Source organism: Triticum urartu, chromosome 2A (assembly GCF_056163025.1).
Source record: "Triticum urartu cultivar PI428250 chromosome 2A, HENAU_Tu73, whole genome shotgun sequence".
In the NCBI taxonomy this organism is placed as follows: domain Eukaryota; kingdom Viridiplantae; phylum Streptophyta; class Magnoliopsida; order Poales; family Poaceae; genus Triticum; species Triticum urartu.
Genome location: NC_141874.1, coordinates 601,694,688 through 601,718,579, shown reverse-complemented (window position 1 = coordinate 601,718,579; position 23,892 = coordinate 601,694,688).

The following is a 23,892-nucleotide window of genomic DNA, read 5'->3' as shown; positions in this document are numbered from 1 at the left end:
TCCTGGGTGTCTTCCTGCCAGGAAAAAATCTCCAAAAAGTTTCGTGGCATTTGGACTTCGTTTGGTATTGATGTTATGCGAAGTAAAAACAACAACTAGCACTGGGCACTATGTCAATAGGTTAGTCCCAAAGAATGATATAAAGTTGCTAGTAAATGTATATAAAACATCCAAGATTGATCATATAACAACATGGAACAATAAAAAATTATAGATACGCTGGAGACGTATCAAGCATCCCCAAGCTTAATTCCTGCTCGCCCTGGAGTAGGTAAATGATAAAAACAGAATTTTTGATGTGGAGTGCTACCTAACATGTTCATCACATATTCTTTTCTTTTGTAGCATGGACATTTGGACTTTACATGATGATTCAAAGTAATAGTCTATAATCGACATGAGGACATCAACACTCAAACATATCAACAAGCAACCATGTCTTTCGAAATAGCAACACTAAAGAAAGCTATCCCTAGCCCATTATGCTCAATCATTGATCCATTCATGAAACACACTCAAATATTAACTACATCCAATGCACAAGTATGATAGTGTTCCCTAGTTGGTGCTATATAAGAGAAGGTGGAGACTCAATAAAATAAAAAATACATAAAAGTAAATAGATAGGCCCTTCGTAGAGGGAAGCACAGATTTGTAGAGGTGCTAGAGCTCATAGCTTAAAATTGAGGGATAAAATTATTTTTAGAGGCATGCTTTTCTTGTCAACAAAAACAACCAAGAATTCCCAATATCTTCCATGCTAGGTAAATCATAGGCGGTTCCAGACATAAAATAAAGTTTATTTCCTTTCCACCATCCTTTCACAATCCATGGCTAGACGTATCCATGGGTGCCTTCCATACCAACACTTTCCAAGAAATTTATTATCATAATATTTTTGCATTTTAGGACAGGGCATCCCTATTACCTGACACACTCTTGTGCAATGACAAGTGAATAAACACTCATCTTGAGAATTACCTACCTAGCATGGAAAATATTGGCCACCCCCTGCCGCTTCATGAGCGGTACGGGCACACAAAAAGGAAATTCATTTTGAAAATTACAGTTGGCACATACAAATTTACTTGGAACGGCATGGAAATAATGCATATAGGTAGGTATGGTGGACTCATTTGGCACAACTTGGTTTAGGATTTGGACGAACAAGCAGTATTCCTGCTTAGTACAAGTGGAAGCTAGTAAATAGATTGAGAAGTGACCAACCAAGAAATTAAAACGATCATAAACGAGCATTAAACATAACTAACACCGAATATTGCACCACAAGTAGGATGTAACTTCATTGCATAACTATTGACTTTTGTGCTTGCATAGGGAATCACAAACCTTAACACCAATATTATTACTAGAACATAATTACTCACCAACATGAATCACATATTACTATCTCCATATCACAAAACTATTGCAAGGAATCAAGTTTAAATATCCAATGATCTTCATGAAAGTTTTTATTGTATCCCTCTTGAATATCTATCACTTTGGGACTGAATTCATATATTTCCATTGCTACTAACAAGCTCTCAATTAAATTTAAGTGAAGCATGAGAGCATAAATATTTCGGCAAAATTTTCATCTCTCAAAATAATATAAGTGAAGCATCAGAGGATATTTCTACAAAATTTTACTAACTCTCAAAATGATCTAAGTGAAGTATGAGAGTATTTATTAAAAATTTACTAACTCTCAAAATAATATAAGTGAAGTATGACAACATATTTCTTTAAAATATAACAAGCAAAATGGGCCCGTGCGTTACAACGGGAGAAAAAAGTTGTAATTCGGTTTTAATTCAAATGAAGTGTACTAAATGAATCTGGATATACCCTTCTGTTTTAATTCGGTTGATGTTATTCATATTAAAACTAATGCATACAGGCTCATGTACCCTGAATTGTTAGCATGTAAGATTTCAACTGAAGTATACCATTCAGTTTTAATCTAAATAAACAGCAAGATCCCTCCAGATCACAAACTCTTCATCCAGATCCATTCAACATCTACCAAATTGTCAGTGGATGAGAAATTCAGGTTTTAATCTGTTGCATGGAACCTCAGATGCATTCATAAATCAAATGAAGTGTACTAAATGGATCATAAAAATCACAAACATCTAGATCCATCCAGATCACAAACTCTGAATAAAATTGCATAGAAGCTAATTTAGGAATATTAAGCTGCCGATGCTTATGTACTGAATAAAAGAACAGCTTCAGACAGAGAAACGGGATAGAAAGATGGGCTACCATTGATTTCATTGGCCTTGTTATACATAATTTTCTCCTATTTTGGGCTCAGATCAATTGGTTTCCCGTAAAGCACAAAATCCAATACTTGAATTAGCAGCAATTATACAATGCAGAGATAACAAAATTGCGACAAAAAAGGGGTGAGACGTGAGAATAATGGATACAACTAACAGAGCAGCTGCATACCACATGCTGATACTTGTAAACATGTGGAAAAATTTAGAGAGGTTCACGTGAAATACGATTCCAGCAAGGAACGATCACCTCTGCTCGAACAGAAGCTGCAGCTATCCCGCAGTTGTCTCTGCGTTCACCTCCTCCATAGCTGCACACATGATGAACCATTTTCTGTGCAGGGAGAGGCAGGAGGATGGACTGAATAAACCTTCCTCCTTTCATAAACAGAAAGCCACCCAACCACATTAGCAAACATCCTTCCTTCCCTCCGCGAGGACTGAACTTCCTTCTGCAAATTGAAGATGAAAGCAGCAAGCTTGGACCTGCGGAGTCCCCGATAGCGTACATGGATGGAGAAACAGAGAGGCAGGGCTCGGCGAGCAGGGTCGGGGCTTAGAGAGCGGCGGCCGCAGCCAGAGCCTCCACATCCGTGTCGCCATAAGCCGAGGCCGGATTCAACACGCTGATTCTGACGCTGCCGCGCCTCCCGCGCGTCCTCCTCCTCCCGGTCGTTGCCCGTGGCGGCGAGGAGAGTGTTGAGCAGCTCGTCATGGTGGGTGGCGCGCGTTCGAGCCGGCCGACGCGGGCTCGGAGCGTGGCTACCTGGGCCTCGTCATCGGCGAACCATGCGCGGGGGACTCGGACGACGCGGGGAGGAGGGTGCGGCAGAGAGGAGGCAGGCATGCCAGGGTGCGGGGAGGACGGTGACACGGCTCGGCGGAGGATGGCGTGGAGGAGGATGCTAGCCGGCGGCGGATCCAGACGGGGGTGGGAGACGCGGTCACTCGACTCGGGGTGGTTTTTTCGGTCAAGCGCGACATACGAAACGTTTTTTCCAACTTATTTATTGGACAACGGGTTTAATATCAAAAACCACAAGGACCTTTGTGTGAAAACACCGCGACGGTGAACCCGACAGACTCAACCCCTGCTTTATTATTAGGGAGAGATAACTGCCATGCTCAAAAAGATATAAGTGAAGTACTAGAGCAATTCCAGAACTCAAAAAATTCAAGTGAAGTACATAGAGCAATTCTAACAAATCATAGCATCATTATGGCTCTTTAAAATAGGTGTGTCCAGCAAGGATGATTGTGAAAAATACAAAGGAAAACAAGCAAAGACTCATATACAACAAGACGCTCCAAGAAAAACTCATGATATGTGATGAATAAAAATATAGCTCCAAGTAAAACCGATGGTCGTTAGAAGAAAGAGGGGATACCTTCCGAGCATCCCCAAGTTTAGTTGCTTGGTACTCTGCTACTTCTTGAGATTGCGTTGGTTTTTCCCTTGAAGAGGAAAGGGTGATGCAGCAAAGTAGAGATAAGTATTTCTCTCAGTTTGAGAACCAATGTACCAATCTAGTAGGAAGTACAAGCAAGTCTCCAATCTATGCACCTGCACAAACAATCAAACACTTGCACCCAACGTGATTAAGGTGTTGTCAATCCCTTCACGGTCATTTGCAAGGATGAGATCTGATAGAGATAGATATAAAAGATTAATAAAACGTAAAAGAAAGTAAAAATAAATAAATTGCAGCAAGGTATTTTGGGGTTTTTTGGTTTATAGATCTGAAAATATATGATGGAAAATAGACCCGGGGGCCATATGTTTCACTAGAGGCTTCTCTCTTGAAAGAAAACATATGGTGGGTGAACAAATTAATGTCAAGCAATTGATAGAAAAGCGCAAAGTTATGACGATATCCAAGGAAATGATTATGAATATAGGCATCACGTCCATGTCAAGTAGACCGAAACAATTCCGCATCTACTACTATTACACCACACATCGACCGACTCCTAACTGCCTCTAGAATATTAATTTCATAAGAACAGAGCAACGCTTTAAGTAAGATGACATGATGTAGAGGGATAAACTCAAGCAATATGACGAAAACCCCATCTTTTTACCCTTGAAGGCAACAATACAATATGTGCCTCGCTATCTCTACTTTGTCACTGGGTGAGGACACCGCAAGATTGAACCCAAAACTAAGCACCTCTCCCATTGCAAGAAAACCCAATCTAGTTGGCCAAACCAAACCGATAATTCGAAGAGAAATACAAAGATATTTAATCATGCATCACTACTGCAGGATGCTGCTAACGCGACACTACGATCAGAGACCCTTCGACGAAACTGTGTGTGATGCCATAATCGCAAACGGTGGTGTAAAAACCCATCAAAAGGTGCAAAATGTTTGTGATGGAGGATGCATCAAACATGGTTCAGATTTTAGTTGCATGTGTGATGCAGGGCATACGGTTCATCTCAATTAACTGTTTGTGATGAGGAGGAACAAAAGAAATGGGCAGCCAGATGAAGGTGTGTGCGATGTACAGCATACATTTCACTCGGATGAATTGTTTGTGAATAGGCAACAGAATGGAAACGGTCAGCCAAATCAAAGGTGTGTGCGATATACGGCATGCGGTTCACTCGGATGAACTGTTTGCGTTGAGACATGAGAACAGAAACGGTTCAAATGAACAATATGTGTGTGATATGCGGCAAACAGGTCTGTAATCAAAAATGTGTGTGAATACCGATAATAACACAGACGATTACTGCTAATAAGACATGTGTGTTGTGCGATGGGATTGCATACAGAACAACAACATATACATATATATACACACTTATAAGGACATGCTTGCATAACCAAATTAATCATCCACTTACATAGGTGGCTACTACAACCATGGCATTTGCACACACCAAAGTAAACTATTACATGCATAATTACATAGGTGGCTACTACACACATGACATCTCCACACACCAATAGAGTAAACTATATAGTACATGCATGATTAACTAGCATAAACGATCATCTGATCATCATCTACTTCTTGTGACGCTTGCTCTGCTTGTGGCTCGATCCGGGCTTGTCGATTTGGGTAACGAGGCACTTCCTCATGTCAGCGATCTGCCTGTGCATCTCGTAGCATGTGTACATGCTCTTGGCCGCAAACCTGAGGTGAGGTTCATCCAGTTGCCGCATCGAGACCCCGTGCCAGGATACGGGACTTGTTCTCTGGGCATCCTGCTTCATCTTTTCGTAGTAGGGGTTGATGATGGCCAAGGCGAGTTCGACCAGGGAGTCCTTCATCGTGCTGCCCCAGACCCTGTAGTGGTCACGGATTTCGACAAGGTTCTTGCAGGCGAAGCCCGTAACACTGAGCGCTTTTACATCATTGGTGGTTTCCACCGTGGCGAACTTGTAGTCAGTGCTGTTGACAAACCTGTTGAAACGGTTGCAAGGCTCTGTGGCCATGCAGTAGTGGTAGATGAAGACATGATGGCGCACACACAACTGGGCGATGGCAACCTTCTGATCTATGCCAGGACGACCGGTGGTGTACTGGAGGTCGATGCCGACCACCTTGTACTTGTCTCCAGCAAGCAACTACTCAACACTGTTGATGTAGTCGTCCACCACGGCCGGGTCGATGGTGTACACCACCAAGAGATCCGTTTCCCTCGCGTGGGTCTCCACTCTATGATCGCCGAACTCCAATGGACATCCCCTCTCTATGTGTCGTCGTGGGTGTGCTTGTCGTGTTGTGGGGCGCGATCGAAAGGTTGAAGAGACTAAGGTTATAATGGCCGCGGGAATTAAAGGGGAAGCCGGATGGCCAGGAATATCGGCAGGCCCTGATGACAGTTCTAATTTGCAGCGCGTAACTCCATCGTGTCGCATGTAACTGCATCGCGTGGCAACGCGCGCGGCGCAACCACATGCATACGCGGCCCCCGACGTGATCGTGTGCACGCCCAACCGTTGGCAAAGCGCGCACGGAGGGACGCGAGTAGAGCGCTCCGCGGTCGCCTCAACAGCGAGCAACCATATATATATATATATATATATATATATATATATATATATATCAGTTGAACACGCAATGAAAAGCTTTGCACAAGCCGAGCGCGCCGACGGACGCGAGCAGAGGGCGCCAACGGACGCGAGCAGAGCGCACCAACGGACGTGAGTAGAGCGCGCCGCGGCGCCTAACGGCGAGCACAGCGCGCTGCGGCGCCAAACGGTGGGATATACCTTCATTCAAGCCAATCAAAATAAGACTGGAACGGACATGTCTGTATTGAGCAAAGGGATCGCACATGTCTGTATTGATTGGAACCAGAATGCAATAGCAAAATAAGAATTAAGGCCACGATGATGCGATCGCAGTGGTGGTTACATGAGGCGAGAAGAAAGATGCATCCATCAACGTACGGCCTCCTCCTCCTCAACTCAGTGCGCCGGCCGGGCTACTGACCGGCGGCTAAGGAGCGGCGACTTTTGTGGCGAGGTCAAGATGCTTCTCAACAAAGGCATCCAAGGCTTCCAGCCGGCTGAAGAAGGCCAACGTCGTAGCATCCTCACTGGCCTTGTAGATACCTATGTACACGATTCGCTAATACACATGGATGTGTAGGTCAACGGTTTCTTGCAGGGCGAGGCACCTCATGGCGAGCGCGACCTCCAGGGGGACATTCTTCATGGCGTCGGCGGGCAGTCGCAGGGCCACCAGTGCTTGAAAGAGGTTCCGACCATGGAGGCCGATTAGGGTGGCAGGCAATGAGGAGCCCGGGCGCGCGGGCTGGAGGACTACGGCGATGTCGTCCGCGAGCTTCTTGACGACAGCGAACCTGTTGCTGGTGCGAACGGTCATCTGGTCCAACTAAGATTCATAGCTGGCGTTGACGGTGGCCATCCACCAGCCGGTTGCCAACATCGTATGGAGACGATCCACGGTGCCATGCCATAGGCTAGCATCGTGGACCATCTGGCATAGCCGCTGGATGCTCGTGCGCATCGCCGCCATGGGTCTGGAGTGGGCACTTTTGCGCTTATTAGTGTAGGTGCTTAGGCAAATGCTTAGGTGCGTATGATGTGGTAGATACATTGGAATGGAGGGGCGCCTTTATATGAGTGCAAACTGCGTTGCATTCACATCATGCTGCCTCTCTTTTCCTGGTCCTGCCATTACTTCCCTCTTGCATTCACACGATGCTAATTTAAGGAGGATGCATCATTGGTCGTTCAACATTTCGAGAATAGCTACCCTCTCCCTCGTCTGCATTAAAGCCATACCGGGAACCACGTCGTCCACTGTCAAATCGAATAGTACTGTGCCGCCTGCTGCACGCCTGGCTGAACACGCCTCCTCGCCTCCATCTATGCTTAATTAGTGAATTTTAGTTGCAAAAAATAGATACTGCTAGTGATATTTAGCTTCATATTTTGACAAATCGCAGTGTTACAAGGTTGGCAAATGGCAATGTTACTAGATCAACAAATGTCAATCTTTCTAGTTTGACAAATAGCAACATACCAAATATGACAGATGCAAATCGCACCAAATTGTTTGTAAGTGGTTCACACGGGTCATCCAAAAGAACCGTTAGTGTTCAAGAGATGCACAAATCCTGCTCTCACTTTTCATATGGCTGTTCTATCTGAAACCATCATGCTTGTTGTGAGAAGCTCTGGATTGTGAGAAGCATATACCCAAACCTGCCCCAAATGGGACAAAAAATTTACCACGGCATATTGATGCCGCTCCATGATAGCATGCCAAGTTTCATGAATTTCAGACGAGTTTTGGATTTACTAGAATTTAAAAACCAGGCATCTCAATGTTTGCGGCCGAGTAATGGTGGCAGGGTGTTTAACATTCATTCCTATTTCCTGCATGGGACCTAAGCATGCACTCAAGGACAAAATATTTGATTTTTCAACCAATTTATATGCACCGGAGCATGTGCGTGTAGTTCAAATTTGAATTGTGCACATAAATGCATTCAAAACTCAGCTAATGCATAAAATGTCCAAACGAACCCCAAAAAGTCACAAAATGTCACACAACATTCCTGTTGTTCTATATTGACACGAGAAAAAAATTGAAAGCAATAAGAGGTAATGGATATAGTTTCGTCCCCAAAGGTGGGACATTCCCTATCGAAAACAATCATGCTTGTTGTGAGAAGCTTCGGTTGTGAGAAGCATATACCCAAACCTGCCCCAAATGGGACAAAATTTGTACCACGACATGTTGATGCCGCTCCATGATAGCATGCCAAGTTTCATGAATTTCAGACGAGTTTTGGATTTACTAGAATTTAAAAATCAGGCATCTCAATGTTTTGCTGGCAATCAATGGTGCCCCAGTGTTTGAAATTCATTCCCATTTCTTGCATGGCACCTAAGCATGCACCCAAAGACACATATTTGATTTTTCAACAAATTTATATGCACTGGAGCATGTGCATGTAGTTCAAATTTGAATTATGCACATAAATGCATTAAAAACTTAGTTAATGCATAAAAATGTCCAAACAAATCGCGAAAAATCACAAAACTTCACACAACACTCCTGTTGTTCTATGTTGACATGAGAAAAAATTTAAAAGCAATAAGAGGCAATGGATATCGTTTCGCCCCCAAAGTGGGGCGTTCCCTACCGAAACCATCATGCTTGCTTTGAGAAGCTCTGGTTTGTGAGAAGCATATACCCAAACCTGCCCCAAATGGGACAAAATTTTTACCATGGCATGTTGATGCCGCTCCATGATAGCATGCCAGGTTTCATGAATTTCAGACGTGTTCTGGATTTACTAGAATTTAAAAACCAGGCATCTCAATGTTTTGCCGGCAATCAACGGTGCCCTGGTGTTTGAAATTCATTCCCATTTCTTGCATGGGACCTAAGCATGCACCCAAGGAGAAAGATTTGATTTTTCAACCAATTTATATGCACTGGAGCATGTGCATGTAGTTCAAATTTGAATTATGCACATAAATGCATTGAAAACTCACTTAATGCATAAAAATGTCCAAACGAACCCCGAAAATCACAAAAAATAACACAACACTCCTGTTGTTCTATGTTGACACGAGAAATTTTTTGAAAGCAATAAGAGGCAATGGATATCGTTTTGAACCCAAAAGTGGGGCGTTCCCTACCGAAACCACCATGCTTGTTGTGAGAAGCTCTGGTTTGTGAGAAGCATATACCCAAACCTACCCCAAATGGGACAAAAAATTTACCACGACATGTTGATGCCACTCCATGATTGCATGCCAAGTTTCATGAATTTCAGACGAGTTTTCGATTTACTAGAATTTAAAAACAAGGCATCTCAATGTTTTGCCGGCAATCAACGATGCCCTGGTGTTTGAAATTCATTCACATTTCTTGCATGGGACCTAAGAATGCACCCAAGGCCAAAGATTTGATTTTTCAACCAATTTATATGCACTGGAGCATGTGCATGTAGTTCAAATTTGAATTATGCACATAAATGCACTGAAAACTCACTTAATGCATAAAAATGTCCAAACGAACCCCGAAAAATCAGAAAAAAATAACACAACATTCCTGTTGTTCTATGTTGACACGAGAAATTTTTTGAAAGCAATAAGAGGCAATGGATATCGTTTCATCCCCAAAGGTGGGGCGTTCCCTACCGAAACCATCATGCTTTTTGTGAGAAGCTCTGGTTTGTGAGAAGCATATACCCAAACCTGCCCCAAATGGGACAAATAATTTACCACGACATGTTGACGCTGCTCCATGATAGCATGCCAATTTTTATGAATTTTAGACGAGTTTCGGATTTACTAGAATTTAAAAACTAGGCATCTCAATGTTTTGCCGGCAATCAACGGTGCCCTTTTGTTTGAAATTCATTCCCATTTCTTTCATGTGACCTAAGCATGCACCCAAGGACAAAGATTTGATTTTTCAACCAATTTATATGCACTAGAGCATGTGCATGTAGTTAAAATTTGAATTATGCACATAAATGCATTGAAAACTCACTTAATGCAGAAAATGTCCAAACGAACCTTGAATAATTCCAATTCTTTTATGACACATATATAGTTGCATGATCACTGCAGATAAAAGGTCTAACAATTCAAACACCGTCCATGGCCGCCGTGACCCCATTATGTAATTCAAGTCAAGACAAAAAATTGAGTAGATCCCACACAGTTTATTATAACCAACCATGTGAGATGCAGCACAAAATATCTCCGAACTGTGTTTGAATAAGGGACCTTGTCTGATGACACTTTGCGCACCAGTTTTTTGGCTGAAGCGATTCCAAATTTGTGGCTTCCTCGGAAATATCTACCTCCCCGCCCCTCCCCCTTACCAAAAGCCACATTTCCCCTGTTTCCGCCTTCCTTTCCAAGTTGACACCTTCACTCCTTGCTTGCAGCGCCACCACCTCCTCGCCGGTGACCCTCCTTCATGCTGCTCGGCCACGCCTATCCAGGCAGGTAATCCACACCCGACCCCCATCCCCCCTCCTTCCACATCCCACATGCCCCGACCGCCGGCGCGAGCATGACACCTTCCACCCAAAACACCGACCCCTCCACCAAATAAGCGCTGGCCTAAGCCATGGTGCATGCAGTATAGCCAGGACCTCAAGGAGCATTTGGCAGCGGAGAAGCAAATCGCGGCCGCACGCGCGGACGAGGTCACGATGGCTGCCATTCGTGCTGAACCCCAGATCTTGGAGGAGCATCTCGCCGTCAAGGCCACCATTGACGCCTCGCGCGCCGACGCAGCGACGCGGTTGGCTGCTTTAAACGATAGTTCGTGGCGTTTTCTCGAGGCCACCATCGGTGCCTTCGATGCAGACTACGAGGTGTTTTCTCAGCGTGCATGTGCTTACCTCATCTCGAGAGCCAGCAGGTTGGTGCCCGGAGCGGCTCACGCAACTCACCACTACAACGAGGGCACCCATGATGCGGAGGCCTCGCCCTCTTCCATGTCCAAGGAGCCAATCGTCATCAATATCTCCGACAATGAGGAGTAGCTTGTCTTATTAGCTCACTATAAGGACCCATGTTCAATTTGCTAGCTACTGCCTTTCCATAACAAATTCTAGTGAATTGTGTTATCTACTTTTACCATGCAATCTTCTAATATAGTGTATACATTCTATATGTCGTGCAATGTGGTGTTCAATTAACTGCTTGGTTCGATTCTGCAAATGTTATGTTCAATTCTTTAGGGTGCAATATTTCCAAGTTGTTAAGCATGCTTGGTTTGGTTAACTGTCTGATCTTCTATTAGGAGTATGTTATATTGTTCAATTGGTGTTTAGTTAACTGCTTGGTTCATTTGTTGTGGCTTGGTTCACTTGTTGTGGTGTTTAATTAACTGCTTGGTTCAATTCTGCAATGCGATGTTCAATTGTTGTGGCTGCATTCTATTATTGTATACCATGTGAGTAATAAATCGAATTTGGCTGTACTAAATACATGAGAAACAAATACAGTTGCTATATTTCCAAGTTGTTAAGCATGCTTGGTTTGGTTAACTGTCTGGTCTTCTATTAGGAGTATGTTATATTGTGCAATGTGGTGCTCAGTTAACATTTGGTTCATTTGTTGTGGTGTTTAGTTAACTGCTTGGTTCAATTCTGCAATGCGATGTTCAATTGTTGTGGCTGCATTCTGTTATTGTAAACCATGTCAGGAATAAATCGAATTTGGCTACACTTAATACATGAGAAACATATACAAGTGCTATATTTGCTAGTTCTTAATCATGCTTGGTCTGGATAAATGGGTTTTCCATGTGGATTGAATTAATCTGATGAATCTGCAATGTGCCTATTTTTCATCAACATATTTTACTGATAGCATGCAAACCCTTACTTAACCTGATGACTAACTACCTTATATGTGTTGTAGGGAAACAATGGGAAGCACTGAGGTTTACAGGATGGTACTAACTATTATACCTTGCCTTTTTTATTCATTTTCCCCGTTTCCAATATAGAGAAGATATTTATGCACATCCTTGTTTTCAGTGTTCACTGATGATTACCTCTCAAACCACCTCTGTGGTCAGGAGGCGAGTAAAGTTTTCATACAACACCCACGGTTCAATATTGAAGTGTTCCTGAAGAGGTCGAAGGATGGACGGTCAATCATCCACAGGCACTGGCCTAAAGTTGCAAAGACCTTCAACATGAATGAAGGCTCAATATTCGCCTTCCGCTTCAGCAGTTTTCTAGATGAGATGCATCTCTCTATGTACCATCTATGATGCTAATTTCGAAAGGTTCTAGATGTTGCATGTGAAACTTGGTCCTGGTGCAGTTGTGTAATGGGGTAGCTGAGTGCTGAAGCTATATCATGTTGTACTCCGATGTATTTCAATTATAAAATCCTGCTTCCTTAATATGCAAATGGAACATATTATGTGCTTAATATGAATGTCAATTAGATTAGTAAATGGATTATTAATAATAGGCCAATTAGCCTGCTAATTGGCCAATTAGCTTGCTAATTGGGTTTTCCTATTACAAACGGTTAATGAGAAAAAATCGTGGGCGATGACCTCAGGCAACGCACACAGTTTCTAGGAATAAACTGTGTTGGATCAATGAACAATCACACATGACATTCTCTTCAAAACTGTTTGCGTTACGCCACCTTGCACAAACGTTTTCCTTGTAGTGACTGTGTGGGATGTATATACGAACGGAAACTTTTATTGGTGACTGACTGTGTGGGATGTACTTATGACCGAAAATGATTTCGCCTGTATAATTGTATTTTTCTTAGCACTACTGTACGTATTTCTGTATTTGAGTCGCACACGACCTCATTTTGCCAAGCGTGTGTGCCAGGAGGGCATATCCCCAACGGTTTCTGGGTCGTGTGGGAAGGACCCCCCTATCGCCCACACTCACTTGGCGACGGTTACAAATGTCATCACGGAAAGCGGTTAAAAACCGTTTGTTTAGAACTAATGCATACTAGTTCATAAAAGATTTCAGAAAAGACTCAAATAATATTCATAGATAATCTGATCATAAAACCACAATTCATCGAATCTCGACAAACACACCACAAAAGAATATTACATCGGATAGAACTCCAAGAACATCGAGGAGAACATTGCTTGAAGATCAAAAAGAGAGAAGAAGCCATCTAGCTACTAGCTATGGACTCATAGGTCTGTGGTAAACTACTCACGCTTCATTGGAAGGGCAATATTGTTGATGTAGAAGCCCTACATGATCGAATCCCCTTTCGACAGGGTGCCGGAAAAGGCCCCAAGATGGGATCTCATGGTAACAGAGGATTGCGGCAGCGGAAAAGTATTTTGGTGGACGCTTCTGGTGCTTTGGGAATATTTTTGGATTTATAGAGCTGAGATGGACGTCGGTGGACTCCCGAGGAGCCCACAAGCAAGGGGGCGCGCCATGAGGTCTTGTGGAGCCCTCGGGACTCTTCTGGCCCTCTCCCCAAGTCTTTTGGGTGTCTTCTGGTCCAAGAAAAATCATCGCGAAAGTTTTATTCTGTTTGGACTCCTTTGATATTCCTTTTTTGTATAACTCAAAAACAAGGAAAAAAGAAAAACTGGCACTGGGCTCTAGGTTAATAGGTTAGTCCCAAAAATAATATAAAATAGCATATTAATGCATATAAAACATCCAAAACATATAATATAATAGCATGGAACAATAAAAAATTATAGATACATTTGAGATGTATCAAGCATCCCCAAGCTTAATTCCCACTCGTCCTCGAGCAGGTAAATGATAAAAACAGATTTTTTTGATGTGGAATGCTACCTAACATATTTTTCCATGTAATCTTCTTTATTGTGGCATGAATATTCAGATCCATAAGATTCAAAACAAAAGTTCAACATTGACATAAAAACAATAATTCTTCAAGCATACTTCGTGTCTTCTCAAAATAACATGGCAAAAGAAAGTTATCCCTACAAAATCATATTGTCTGGCTATGCTCCATCTTCATCACACAAAGTATTTTATCATGCACAACCCCGATGAAAAGCCAAGCAATTGTTTCATAGTTTTGGTGTTCTCAAACTTTTCAACTTTCACGCAATACATGAGTGTGAACCATGGATATAGCAGTATAGGTGGAATAGAATATGGTGGTTGTGGAGAAGACAAAAAGAAGGAGAAAGTCTCACATCAACTAGGCGTATTAACGGGCTATGGAGATGCCCATCAATAGATATCAATGTGGGTGAGTAGGGATCGCCATGGAACAGATGCACTAGAGCTATAAGTGTATGAAAGCTCCAAAAAGAAACTAAGTGGGTGTGCATCCAACTTGCTTGCTCACGAAGACCTAGGGCAATTTGAGTAAGCCCATCATTGGAATATACAATCCAAGTTCTATAATGAAAAATTCTCGGTAGTATATGAAAGTGACAAAATAAGAGACTCTCTATCATGAAGATCATGGTGCTACTTTGAAGCACAAGTGTGGAAAAAGGATAGTAACATTGTCCCTTCTCTCTTTTCTCTCATTTTTTATTTTGGGCTCTTTGGCCTCTCTTTTTTTCCTTTTTTTTCCTTTTTTTGTCCGGAGTCTCATCCCGTCTTGTGGGGGAATTATAGCCTCCATCATCCTTCCCTCACATGGGACAATGCTCTAATAATGATGATCATCACACTTTTATTTACTTACAACTCAATGATACGTCTCCGACATATCTATAATTTTTTATTGTTCCATGCTATTATATTATGTATTTTGGATGTTTTATATGCACTAATATGCTATTTTATATTATTTTTGGGACTAACCTATTAACTTAGAGCCCAGTGTCAGTTTCTATTTTTTTTCTTGTTTTGAGTTTTACAGAAAAGGAATGTCAAACGGAGTCCAAACGGAATAAAACTTTTGCGATGATTTTTCTTGGACCAGAAGACATCCATGGAACTTGGAGGACAAGTCAGAAGAGTCCCGAGGACTCCACAAGCCTCTAGGGTGTGCCCTAGGGGGGCGCCCTCCTGGCTTGTGGGTCCCATAGGAGTCCACCGATCTCCCTCTCAGCTCTATAAATCCTCAAATATTCCAGAACCACCAGAAGCGTCCACCAAAATACTTTTCCGCTGTCCTAACCTTCTATTCCCGTGAGATCCCATCTTGGGCCTTTTTTCGGCACCCTGCCAGAGGGGGATTCGATCACAGAGGGCATCTACGTCAACTCTATTGCCCTTCCGATGAAGCGTGAGTAGTTTACCTGTTGCACCCCAGCTCAAAGCAACCGGTTTACCTTGCATTGCCAGCCCAGAGATCAAGTCTTCTGGAAACACACAACAACTTGGTACAGAAAACAACCGCTTTATTGATGCTAGCGGAAACATAGGTTCGATATTACATCAAGTAGCGAGGCCAAGCGACACACACGGTGAGGCTGGACAATATGTACATTATTTAATGAACATGAAGGGGCCTCGATCACGACAACTACGTGGCAGAGGAACAACGACAAAGTAGAACTCCATAGCACAGGGACACCTGATGTGGACACGGTCTAGACACGGGAAGCTCTCCGACCCGGTAAAACTTTCCTGAAAGCTGGCATGACACGCCAGGTCAGTACATTGAATGTACTTGCAAGCTCACAACAAGCATAAGCATAATGGAAAACAATATCATGACATTTAATCAAGTTAAATGCAATGCAATAACACACTACAAATGCCGTGAAAACAAACTTGTGTACCGAGTCCCGCGGACTCCCTTACCAGACGGGTTACCTCGTAACCAAAACGATGATCATACCCGGATCACAAACGAAACCAACACTTTGGTTCCCACAAAGATCATCTCATGATCTCACAAATCTCATCACTTACTCGATGCCAAGCATAGTAATTTAGTGTGCAAGATTACTTAATCATGTTGATCCATGGTGTGACTGACTTCGAGCTATGTCCGTAACCGAGGACGCGGCTATCGATAGATTCTATAAACACTCTGCAGAGGTTAGCACATTGTACCCACACCACGGAATCCATGGCCTCGCACTCCCATTCGGGTAGACCAATGGCATTCCGATAGAACCCTCCCATTGCCATGACACTCTCCCAGCCACTCCGACCAACTCCCCTCTGGGATAAGTCATGGGTGGCCCAGTGCCTACCAAAGGCATCAACGACCACTGTTGTGGCAAAACTTAAACGGTCCCAAACGGGGACAAGGTACCATACAACAAACGGGCACACAAGGTTATGTCTGCTTACCGGGCCAGGGTACCGCACACCCATAACCTTCCCTTGTTGGAGGTACCAACCAGAGGCATGACAACGGGCTGAATAACGGCCTCCCCATAAAGGCAAGTGTTATTGCACTGTGAAAACTCGATTCAGTGGCACCATGACTCGATCAACATTATGTTCAAGTTGAATTACCATCAGGTTTCACTTGAAATGAAAATACCTGAGTCACAATATGCCATGAACATGCAACTATTCGACATGCATCACATATCACTTAAAGTAAGCAGATCAACATCATCAATGTTTCTACTTGCACTAGTCATCATTATGAAGGAAATATGCCCTAGAGGCAATAATAAAGTTGTTATTTATATTTCCTTATATCATGATAAATGTTTATTATTCATGCTAGAATTGTATTAACCGGAAACTTAGTACATGTCTGAATACATAGACAAATAGAGTGTCACTAGTATGCCTCTACTTGACTAGCTCGTTGAATCAATGATGGTTATGTTTCCTGACCATAGACATGAGTTGTCATTTTATTAACGGGATCACATCATTATAGAATGATGTGATTGACTTGACCCATCCGTTAGCTTAGCATGATGATCGTTTAGTTTGTTGCTATTGCTTTTTCCATAACTTATACAAGTTCCTATGACTATGACATCATGCAACTCCCGAATACCGGAGGAACACTTTGTGTGCTACCAAACGTCACAACGTAACTGGGTGATTATAAAGGTGCTCTACAGGTGCCTCCGATGGTGTTTGTTGAGTTGGCATAGATCGAGATTAGGATTTGTCACTCTGATTGTCGGAGAGGTATCTCTGGGCCCTCTCGATAATGTACATCACTATAAGCCTTGCAAGAAATGTAGCTAATGAGTTAGTTACAGGATGTAGCATTACGGCACGAATAAAGAGACTTGCCGGTAATGAGATTGAACTAGGTATTGAGATACCGACGATCAAACCTCGGGCAAGTAACATACCGATGAAAAAGGGAACAACGTATATCATTATGTGGTTTGACCGATAAAGATCTTCGTAGAATATGTGGGAGCCAATATGAACATCCAGGTTCCGCTATTGGTTATTGACCAGAGACGTGTCTCGGTCATGTCTACATAGTTCTCGAACCTGTAGGGTCCGCACGCTTAACGTTCGGTGATGATCAGTATTATGAGTTTATATGTTTTGATGTACCGAAGGTTGTTCGGAGTCCCGGATATGATCACGGACATAACGAGGAGTTTCGAAATGGTCAAGACATAAATATCGATATATTGGATGACTATGTTTGGACATCGGAATGGTTCCGGGTGAGTTCGGGCACTAACCGGAGTACCGGGGTTACCGGAACCCCCCCCCCCCTGGGGAGTCAATGGGCCTTAATGGGCCATAGTGGAAAGCAGGAGGAGGCGGCCAAAGTGGGGGCGCCCCCCCCCCTAAGCCCAATCCGAATTGGAGGGGGGGTGGCCCCCCTTCCTTCTCTCCTTCTCCCCCTTCCTTCCCTCTCCTACTCCAACTAGGTAAGGGGGAATCCTACTCCCACCGGGAGTAGGACTCCCCCGTTGGGCGCGCCTAGGAGGCCGGCCCTCTCCCCCTCCTCCACTCCTTTATATACGGGGGGATGGGGGAACCCGATGGACACACAAGTTGATCATTGATGTCTTAGCCGTGTGCGGTGCCCCCTCCACCATAATCCACCTCGGTCATATCGTAGTGGTGCTTAGGCGAAGCCCTGTTCCGGTAGCATCATCATCACCGTCATCATTCCATCGTGCTGATGAAGCTCTCCCTTGACACTCTGCTGGATCGTGAGTTCGTGGGCCGTCACCAAGATGAACGTGTGCGCATCGCGGAGGTGTCGTACTTTCGGTACTAGGATCGGTCGATCGTGAAGACGTACGACTACATCAACCGTGTTGTCATAACGCTTCCGCTTATGGTCTACGAGGGTACGTAGACAACACTCTCCCCTCTCGTTGCTATGCATCACCATGATCTTGCGTGTGCGTAGGAAAATTTTGAAATTACTGCGTTCCCCAAGAGTGGTATCGGAGCCAGGTTTATGCATATATGTTATATGCACGAGGAGAACACAAAGGAGTTGTGGGTGTTGGTATATACATATTGCTTGCCGTCACTAGTTGTTTCTGGATTCGGCGGTATTGTTGGATGAAGCGGCCCAGACCGACATTACGCGTACGCTTACGCGAGACTGGTTCTACCGACGTGCTTCGCACACAGGTGGCTGGTGGGTGTCAGTTTCTCCAACTTTAGTTGAGTCGGATTCAATGAAAAGGGTTCTTTCTGAAGATCAAAAAGCAACCACTATATCGCATTGTGGTTTTTGATGCGTAGGTAAGAACGGTTCTTGATCAGCCCATAGCAGCCAGGTAAAACTTGCAACAACAAAGTAGAGGACGTCTAACTTGTTTTTGCAGGGCATGTTGTGATGTGATATGGTCAAGCCATGATGCTAAATTTTATTGTATGAAATGATTGTCGCTTTATTGTATGAAATGCAATCGCCATGTAATTGCTTTACTTTATCACTAAGCGGTAGCGATAGTCGTAGAAGCAATAGTTGGCAAGACGACAACGATGCTTCGATGGAGATCAAGGTGTCAAGCCGGTAACGATGGTGATCATGACGGTGCTTTGGAGATGGAGATCAAAGGCACAAGATGATGATGGCCATATCATATCAATTATATTGATTGCATGTGATGTTTATCCTTTATGCATCTTATTTTTCTTAGTTTGGCGGTAGCATTATAAGATGATCTCTCACTAAATTTCAAGGTGTAAGTGTTCTCCCTGAGTATGCACTGTTGCTACAGTTCGTCGTGCTGAGACACCACGTGATGATCGGGTGTGATAAGCTCTACGTTCACATACAACGGGTGCAAGCCAGTTTTTCACACGCATAATACTCGGGTTAAACTTGACGAGCCTAGCATATGCAGATATGGCCTCGGAACACTGAGACCGAAAGGTCGAGCTTGAATCATATAGTAGATATGATCAACATAGTGATGTTCACCATTGAAAACTACTCCATCTCACGTGATGATCGGACATGGTTTAGTTGATATGGATCACGCGATCACTTAGATGATTAGGGAGATGTCTATCTAAGTGGGAGTTCTTAAGTAATTTGATTAATTGAACTTTAATTTATCATGAACTTAGTACCTGATAGTATTTTGCATATCTATGTTGTTGTAGATAGATGGCCTGTGCTGTTGTTCTGCTGAATTTTAATGCGTTCCTAGAGAAAGCTAAGTTGAAAGATGATGGTAGCAACTATACGGACTGGATCCGTAACTTGAGGATTATCCTCATTGCTGCACAGAAGAATTATGTCCTGGAAGCACCGCTAGGTGACAAACCCGCTGCAGGAGCAACGCAAGATGTTGTGAACACCTGGCAGAGCAAAGCTGATGACTACTCGATAGTTCAGTGTGCCATGCTTTACGGCTTAGAACCGGGACTTCAACGACGTTTTGAAAGTCATGGAGCATATGAGATGTTCCAGGAGTTGAAGTTAATATTTCAAGCAAATGCCCGGACTGAGAGATGAAGTCTCCAATAAGTTCTACAGCTGCAAGATGGAAGAGAATAGTTCTGTCAGTGAACATATACTCAGAATGTCTGGGTACCACAACCACTTGACTCAGCTGGGAGTTAATCTTCCTGATGATAGTGTCATTGACAGAGTTCTTCAATCACCGCCACCAAGCTACAAGAGCTTCGTGATGAACTATAATATGCAAGGGATGGATAAGACGATTCCTGAGCTCTTTGCAATGCTAAAGGCTGCGGAGGTAGAAATCAAGAAGGAGCATCAAGTGTTGATGGTCAACAACACCACTAGTTTCAAGAAAAAGGGTAAAGGGAAGAAATGGAACTTCAAGAAGAACAAAAAGCCAGTTGATGCTCACGTGAAGAAACCCAAGTCTGGACCTAAGCCTGAGACTGAGTGCTTCTACTGCAAAGGGACTGGTCACTGGAAGAGGAACTGCCCCAAGTATTTGGTGGAGAAGAAGGATGGCAAAGTGAAAGGTATATTTGATATACATGTTATTGATGTGTACCTTACTAATGCTCAAAGTAGTTCCTAGGTATTTGATACTGGTTCAGTTGCTAACATTTGCAACTCGAAATAGGGGCTATAGATTAAGCAAAGATTGGCTAAGGACGAGGTGACGATGCGCATGGGAAATGGTTCCAAAGTCGATGTGATCACCGTCGGCATGCTACCTCTACATCTACCTTCGGGATTAGTTTTAGACCTAAAGAATTGTTATTTTGTGCCAGCGTTGACTATGAATATTATATTTGAATCTTGTTTGATGCGAGACGGTTATTCATTTAAATCATAGAATAATGGTTGTTCTATTTATATGAGTAATATCTTTTATGGTCATGCACCCTTGATGAGTGGTCTATTTTTACTAAATCTTGATAGTAGTGATACACATGTTCATAGTATTGAAGCCAAAAGATGCAGAGTTGATAATGATAGTGCAACTTATTTGTGGCACTACCATTTGGGTCATATTGGTGTAAAGTGCATGAAGAAAGTCCATTCTCATGGACTTCTAGAATCACTTGGTACTTGCGAACCATGCCTCATGGGCAAGATGACTAAAACTCCGTTCTCCGGAACAATGGAGTGAGCAACAGAGTTATTGGAAATCATACATACTGATGTATGTGGTCCAATGAACATTGAAGCTCGCGGCGGATATCGTTATTTTCTCACCTTCACAGATGATTTGAGCAGATATGGGTATATCTACTTAATGAAACATAAGTCTAAAACATTTGAAAAGTTCAAAGAATTTCAGAGTGAAGTGGAAAATCATCGTAACAAGAAAATCAAGTTTCTACGATCTGATCATGGAGGTGAATATTTGAGTTATGAGTTTGGACTTCATTTGAAACAATGCAGAATAGTTTCACAACTCACGCCACCTGGAAAACCACAACATAATGGTGTGTCTGAACGTCGTAACCGCACTTTATTAGATATGGTGCGATCTATGATGTCTCTCACTGATTTACCACTATCGTTTTGGGGTTATGCTTTAGTGACAGCTGCATTCACATTAAATAGGGCACCATCTAAATCCATTGAGACGACACCTTATGAAATTTGGTTTGGCAAGAAACCCAAGTTGTCGTTTCTTAAAGTTTGGGGCTGCGATGCTTATGTGAAAAAGCTTCAACCTAATAAGCTCGAACCCAAATCGGAGAAATGTGTCTTCATAGGATACCCAAAGGAGGTTGTTGGGTACACCTTCTATCACAGATCCGAAGGCAAGATATTCGTTGCTAAGAATGGATCCTTTCTAGAGAAGGAGTTTCTCTCAAAAGAAGTGAGTGGGAGGAAAGTAGAACTTGATGAGGTAATTGTACCTGCTCCCTTATTGGAAAGTAGTTCATCACTGAAACCAGTTCTAGTGATTCCTACACCAGTAAGTGAGGAAGCTAATGATGATGATCATGAAACTTCTGATCAAGTTACTACCGAAACTCGTAGGTCAATCAGAGTAAGATCTGCACCAGAATGTTACTGTCTACATAGCTCGACTTGTTGCAAAAGGTTTTTAAGAAGTTCAAGGAGTTGACTACGATGAGACCTTCTCACCCGTAGCGATACTTAAGTCCATCCGAATCATGTTATCAATTGCCGCATTTTATGATTATGAAATTTGGCAAATGGATGTTAAAACTGCATTCCTTAATGGATATCTTAAAGAAGAGTTGTATATGATGCAACCAGAAGGTTTTGTTGATCCAAAAGGTGCTAACAAAGTGTGCAAGCTCCAGCGGTCCATTTATGGACTAGTGCAAGCCTCTCGGAGTTGGAATATACGCTTTGATAGTGTGATCAAAGCATATGGTTTTATACAGACTTTTGGAGAAGCCTGTATTTACAAGAAAGTGAGTGGGAGCTCCATAGCATTTCTGATATTATATGTAGATGGCATATTGTTGATCGGAAATGATACTGAATTTATGAATAGCATAAAAGGATACTTGAATAAGAATTTTTCAATGAAAGACCTCAGTGAAGCTGCTTATATATTGGGCATCAAGATCTATAGAGATCACTGTTCAAGATATCTTCCGATATTCCGATAAATCGGCCGATTTATCGCTTACCGTTGTCTGACCGATAAGATAAATCCCCCGATAAATCAGCCGAAATGGCGATAAATCGGCCGATATGCTGATAAACTGTCCGATTTACCCCTTATCATGGGTCGACCGATAAGTTCCCGATAAGCGATATCCGCAACATTGATAGAGATAGATCAAGACACTTAACTGGACTTCCACAAAGCACATACCTTGATAAAGTTTTGAAGAAGTTCAAAATGGATCAAGCAAAGAAAGGGTTCTTGCCTGTATTACAAGGTGTGAAGTTGAGTCAGACTCAATGCCCGACCACTACAGAAGATTGAGAGAAAATGAAAGGTGTTCCCTATGCTTCTGCCATAGGCTCTATCATGTATGCAATGTTGTGTACCAGACCTGATGTGTGCCTTCCTATCAGCTTAGCAAGGAGGTACCAAAGTAATCCAGGAGTGGATCACTGGATAGCGATCAAGAACATCCTGAAATACCTGAAAAGTACTAAGATATGTTTCTCATATATGGAGGTGACAAAGAGCTCATCGTAAACGGTTACGTCGATGCAAGATTTAACACTGATCCGGATGACTCTAATTCACAAACCGGATACGTATTTTTATTAAATGGTGGAGCTGTCAGTTGGTGCAGTTCCAAGCAGAGCGTCGTGGCGGGATCTACATGTGAAGCGGAGTACATAGCTGCTTCGGAAGCAGCGAATGAAGGAGTCTAGATGAAGGAGTTCATATCTGATCTAGGTGTCATACCTAGTGCATCGGGTCCAATCAAAATCTTTTGTGACAATACTGGTGCAATTGCCTTGGCAAAGGAATCCAGATTTCACAAGAGAACCAAGCACATCAAGAGACGCTTCAATTCCATCCGCAATCAAGTCAAGGAGGGAGACATAGAGATTTGTGAGATACATACGGATCTGAATGTTGCAGACCCGTTGACTAAGCCCCTCTCACAAGCAAAATATGATCAGCACCAAGACTCCATGGGTGTTAGAATCATTACAATGTAGTCTAGATTATTGACTCTATTGCAAGTGGGAGACTGAAGGAAATATGCCCTAGAGGCAATAATAAAGTTGTTATTTATATTTCCTTATATCATGATAAATGTTTATTATTCATGCTAGAATTGTATTTACTGGAAACTTAGTACATGTGTGAATACATAGACAAACATGGTGTCACTAGTATGCCTCTACTTGACTAGCTCGTTGAATCAATG